The 6,258-nt window shown below is 39.0% G+C and overlaps 1 long non-coding RNA gene across 2 annotated transcripts in view; it reads right to left on the bottom strand.

The window, feature by feature from the left end:
- Nucleotides 1-38: 38 nt before the first annotated feature.
- LOC106514777 (uncharacterized) overlaps nucleotides 39-6,258 on the bottom strand; it is a 7,919-nt gene continuing 1,699 nt past the window's right edge. For both annotated transcript variants that reach the window (XR_001309928.1, XR_001309927.1), the window contains exon 3: nucleotides 39-223. This is a non-coding gene — a long non-coding RNA (uncharacterized LOC106514777). The remainder of the gene's footprint in view (nucleotides 224-6,258) is intronic.

The following is a 6,258-nucleotide window of genomic DNA, read 5'->3' as shown; positions in this document are numbered from 1 at the left end:
GTGTGTGTGTGTGTGTGTGTGTGTGTGTGTGTGTGTGTGTGTGTGTGTGTGTGTGTGTGTGGTAAGGGGCCCATGTTATTATCTCCTGCTGCTTTTCAATGGAACAGCTGTAGGGGCCTCCAGCTGCCTCGGAACAAGGCAGCAGCCTGCCTGGTAACTGCGTTCCCATTGGTCGACTTTCCTGTCTCCTGCGACCAATCGCGCGAGCTGCACGTCCAGGAAGCTGCATGTGGGGGAGAAAAACACAACACAGAGGGAGAGGAGGAGAAAAAACTGTGAGAAAGTTTTGCTGTGAAGAAAAAAAACACAGCAAGGAGTTTAAGAGATTTGAGCTAATGTTTCCAACATGGAGCGATCAGACTGAGAGCAAAGAATCTACTCTTAAAAGTTTTATGGTATCATGAACTTATCCTTCTATTAGACTCCAAACTATTAATGAAAGCAAGTTTATTGGAAGAACTTTGCAATGTTTCACAAAAAAATTAGAGAGAAAATGGGAGTAAAAAAGGCAGAAAGTAGACGTTTCTTTGGACCCTGTTGAGTCAAGAAGGTGGTGACTTGTTTTTCCCCTGAGCCTGCAGGCTTTGTGTCTGGCAGGCCGAGACACGCCASTTAAAACCAGTGTTTCCAGGGCTTTGGCTGGGCTTACTGGGGGATGGTTGAGTCACAGCTCTCGGCTATAATAGGTGTTTGTTTTACAGTAGCTGTGACGCATGCAGTTGCTAGATGTGAGGAGAAGACAAAGTTAAYTACGAGAACCACAGTTTTGTTTCTCCATTTGCTAACCTTTAAGCATGTGGGTGTCCATGTAGTATGYACTGTTTTTGTCCTTTTTAGTGTTTTAGAGACAAGTGGGTGGACTCATCTGCGCCCTGTAACCACCAGATCTTTATGAGGACCTTCGACGCACACGGCTCCTCTCTCCCCTGGAGGTCACACTTCCTCCAAAACGCTAGAAAACAAGATGCGAAGAGGCGCAGACGGGAAGAAGAAGTGAGCGGGGCTGTGTGATGTGGTAGTGAGGAGGAAAGCCGTATCCTTTCGCAGGCTGTGCAACGAGTGCAAATACTTCTAATAAGACAGACAGACGCTCGTAACTCTTTTCACGCACACCAGCACCAATTTGCGCTTCCATTTGTAAAAATAAAAAATCAGATTTGTAAAACGATTTGCTGACACTGCAGAGTAGCAGCACAGAATGATGACACAATAAACACAACTCAGATTACACTGAAAACGTTCAACCAAGGTAGGAGTTTGTGATTAAATCTGGCACAACAAAGTCTTTAATAACCAATTTATAAAAAAGTAATACACTGTTTTTTTTATTAAACAATAAATTAAACAAAAAAATGCTTTACTTGTTTTGGTAAGATKAAGATTTTCTTCTTAAAATTCCTGTATTTTTCAGGATGAGTTTTAGTTGAACTCTTTCGGATTTTTTTTCCTTGTGGTAGCAACCAGTTGGCGACGTGTTTGCACCCTGCCCTTCCTCAAGGACACMCACCAACAGTCGGTCATGTTGATGAGCTGCTTCGCTTTACAAGGCAGCGACTGTTGCCTGAGGCGCTGAGAGCCTGTTRCCCTGAAGTCACCGCAGCTGTTGAGTGCTGGCACACAGCCATCGAAGAGAAAAGAAATAAAATGTATATCTGATGTTGGTCTAGAATACTGAATGCACTGTGCTGCAGGCTAATGTGGCTGTTTCCTCTTGCTTCTGTTCTGCCGGGGCCAATATTTTTGGGATGTTCCTGGATTGTGGTTTAGTTCAGCTCAGCTTTGTGTTGGCTGCAGAAACTCAATCTGTGCTGACTGTATGCAAAGTTCTAACAGGATTTTACCCAAACAGACCAATCATTCTTTTTTTTTTTCAGATCAATGATACGCCAACCCCTCCACCCCCTGCTCTTTCTGAGACGACATGCATGAGAAAACAGCTTCAATCTGCTCCCACTGTGCAGTGCCCAGACAATCCCACCATAATCCCCAAAGTCCAGTCCAGGATTACAGTGTCTGCTCCGACCACCATCTCAGCATTATCAAAATTAGTGAACTATATGTGAACTATTTAAAAAAATAGCCCTGCCCCGCTCACAAGAACTTCGACCACCCTTTCCTGTGTGAAATCCGTACAAAGCGTTTCAGGCGTCGTTTTGTTTTCCAGGAAACAGAGACTACACCTGGCATTTCCCCAGATTAGTTGGAGTGGGGTCGATTTAGGAAGATCATCCGCACACAACAAACAAAGCATTTAGCTTAATTTCTTCTTATCTGACTGAAGTGGGAACAACATGCTAATTCTAAACCRCAGACCTGTTTTGTTTGGTGATTACAATTATGTTGTCAAAGTAAATGCGATGTTCATTTCTCGCTGGATGTGTTGTGATGTGGAGCTCCTGCTGACGGTTGTTATTCAGCATCAGTGGAGGAGCATTTGCTCTAAAGGCAGGCAGGGAATAGAAGAAGAATGAACAGATCCATCCATCCGTCCGTCCGTCCATCCATCCATCCATCCATCCATCCATCCATCCATCCATCCATCCATCCATCCATNCCATCCATCCATCCATCCATCCATCCATCCAGCCAGCCAGCCAGCCAGCCAGCCAGCCAGCCAGTCAGCCAGCCAGCCAGCCATCCTCCATGTCAACATAAATGCATAATTTGGTAACTAAAAGTTAGTACTGATGAATAAAACAAAATAAACTTAAACAAATATAACGTATTTATAATACGATCTCATGTATAATACAACCCCCCCTTTTTTTTTTAGCTTAAAAAGCATAAAAAAAACCCTCAAACTACCTCCAATTTCATACAGACTTCAAGATTTTTCAGCCTTTGCAATCTTTATATATATCAGTAAAATGATCATTGGACTGTTCATTTCATTTTAACAACATATGTACTAAAAGGTATTTTGATAACAAATATACAGTATATCAGCTGTAGCAGCATCATATGAATTCTGGCATTTTACACATGGTCCACCAGGATGCGCCAACACAAAAGTCAGGGACTTCACATGAGATTTGGGCCATCTTGTGGGGGAAAAGCAGATTACTTCCTACTCGCGAGCGCCCCCTTTGGTGGGGAAACGTTTTTTCAGGGATACAAACTTTTTTCAGAACACCGGTAGACGGCAGCCATTACAGACGAACATGTGTTTGTTGTTGTTCGAGGAGCGGCCCGGTCACACGCTAGTGTCATTAGTTCGCTATCATTACTAAGGTGCAGGAATACTTTCCCCCCACTTTTTTTCACATCATGTCGCCTGCCTGGATCTGTTACTATTTCGCTCTGAAGCACGGATGAGCATCAAAGGTAAGCTCGTTTCAACCGCTTTTTACGACACGGTCTCATTTCCGGACTCAGGCATTTTGTGAATGAAGCCAATATTTCAGTTAAAATACATAAGTAGGAATATTTATCGGCGTATAGTACTACCCCCCAACTTTATGGATGATTTTTATGGATTTAATTKTACGTATTATACTTGAATAAATATGRTACATCTTGTAACATTGCGCAAAYAGAGAGATATAAACTAAAAATACCAGGAAGTATTTTTTTTCCAGAGAAGCCACCATGTTTCAGAACCACCCTTTCCATTATGGCTTTTAATGCACAAGTTGTCCAATGTCCAAGACCAAAAAAGGAAACTGAACATGTGAGGACAAAGTTTTGTAAATGTTCTACTTGTTTGAGTTATATGCCATTAAAATGAGATGTAAAACAGAAGCTTTAAATATATTAAAGTTGGTGAATCATAAAAAATGGGAACCTGTGGTCAATCACGATCAGCGCAGCCAAAGAAAATGTTTTTAGAAGTAAAACAAAACGAGAAACCACAAGCAAAAGGCCAGTTAATTTACTCTGTTGCATCTCTGATAAACTATCAAAGTTATAAAAACAACAACAGCAAAAAAAAAAAAGTTGAATTAGCATATTTCTGTTACACAATACACTTAGGTCTTCATGAGGCAGAGTAACAGAATACGAGGAAGTGAAAAAAAGGTACACATTATGACAACGATGCTTCTTTCTACGGCTGCAATCATGCAGCAGTACACAAAGAGCTAAACTGATAGATGATGTGTAGGCTCCACTGACTATAATATGTTTAATCAGCAACAACAACCTTCTTGAAGATAAATAACAGCATAAAACTGACTTCTAATATTAAAGAGTGTCTTTAATCACACACCGTTGCTTTGTTTTCACGAGAAGCAACATTTATTAACGTACTCTGGAAACACAAACTACACATTCATTCACAAGCTTTAAATAGTTAATTTAAAAAAGTGTTATTTTTTATTTTATTTACTCCTCAAGGTTATTATCACAGAACAAACTATACTTGCTTTTTTAGATCCATTTCAGTAATAGACATCAATCTAGTTCCTATAGAAACTAATATCCAACCTTCATGAGGCAAACTGACCCAATCTTACTTTCCACAATGAATAAAAAACAGTTTGATATCAATAATGGCTTTTCTTTGATGATAGACAGGTTTGATAAAGTGTGCTGCCTAAATATTCAAGTTATTTAGTTTTTATGCAATAAGAAAAGGTCACATATGATCAGCCGGTCTCTGTGAAATACCTACAGCTGACTGAGGGCCAAAGGGCCAGCAGTCTGTCTCTCCACTTTATCTGCACACTCATTTTGTTCAAGCTCAAAAACATCTGACAGTGTCTGACAGAGTAAAAAAAAAAGATGCACGATGAGAAACTARAACATAATGTGACTGTTACAGTTTTGTTCAGAAACATTAAGTCTAACTGCACAATTACTGTAAAGACACACATTCGTCAGCTCTGGTAATCAAGTGCTTTATAATACACTCTGGTGTGGTGTGGTGTGGTGTGGTGTGGTGTGTGTGTGTGCGTGCGTGCATGCGTGCGTGCGTGCGTGCGTGTGTGTGTGTGTGTTTGCGTAACCCACTCAGCCACGATTTCATAACTGCTTTCATCTCGGACACTGCTGCCTGCTTCCCACACGGCTGAATATTGATGCAGGTCCGAATTGCATTAACTCTGCTTTGATTCCTCTGACAAAAACCAATAAATGTATTCCCAGAGTGCACCGAGTGGGGTGAAACAAAACGAGAAGCAAATCAACAAAAACAAGCACGAAGAATCAAATGGAAGAAAGGTGGAATTGGTTTAGCATTCTCAGCTGTGGTGGGCGAGAACTCTTAAACTATGAGATTGAACTGAAAAGATACATTATACCACTTAAAGTGATGCACAACCTGATTAATTATTATTTTTCACAATTTTGATAGCTTTTTATCAGTATGTTTATAATATTAAATATTAAATATGTTTATTATAATCAACATATAAGCACTGAGAAAAAAATAATCAGTATGTTTATTAAGAATCAACACTGAGAAAAAATAAACTTTAGCCCTCCTATTTGGGCATTCTGGTTCATTGAACAGTTCTCACAAATATAATTGTTTAGAATCATTTTTTTAAGCAGTGGCAGTTTACACTGTGTTGTTGTTGTTGATGATGATGATGATACAAAAATATGGTTTTATGTTGTATCTTGTAACTTCATTTTTCAACATAAAGATGCATTATTTGAAGGAATAATAGGTCTTGTGTTTTCAGAATATCAGCTTAAAGTTCCAATGACATCTAAGTTTTGTAATAAATATGAATGCTTGGAAAGCTATAATTGCTAACATACTGTAAAAATAAAAAATTACACTGCTGAAATGAACATTTGTTGAAATATTTGTATGTGAAATAACAAGAAGTGATGTCAAACAGGAATGTCTGCATGTAAACAGAGCATTGCTACAATGATTAACAACACAGACTGTAGAGAGGAACGTTTTTTTTTAGATTATTTTGACTCACTGTCAGAGAGAGAATAATAAGAGGCCAACTAATTTTGTTTCAATAAACAAGGGCTGGAGAGTTTTCTTAGAGTTCCCCTTGGATGTCACTTCCTGTTTCGCTAAGATAGAGCTATGTTTAAAATAAAATATGCCAGTTGTGCAACGAAATGGGCAAAATTGTGTATTATGCCACATTTCTTTAATATAAAGATGTTTTCTTTGACTGTTTGTATTTGAAGGATGTCACGGGTACTTTAAATTCCACTGTTGGTATACTTTATAAATGAGTTAGCTGTATTTATATGTATGGATTCTTTGAAAAAGGTTTAAAAGTTGTTTTCAGAAAACTGCTCATTTAAAATAGTTTTCTAATTTTTCTATATTTTTGGGGGTAAAGA

Source organism: Austrofundulus limnaeus, unplaced genomic scaffold (assembly GCF_001266775.1).
Source record: "Austrofundulus limnaeus strain Quisiro unplaced genomic scaffold, Austrofundulus_limnaeus-1.0 Scaffold22, whole genome shotgun sequence".
Taxonomy (NCBI): Eukaryota; Metazoa; Chordata; class Actinopteri; order Cyprinodontiformes; family Rivulidae; genus Austrofundulus; species Austrofundulus limnaeus.
This window is presented reverse-complemented; position numbering and strand designations above follow the sequence as displayed.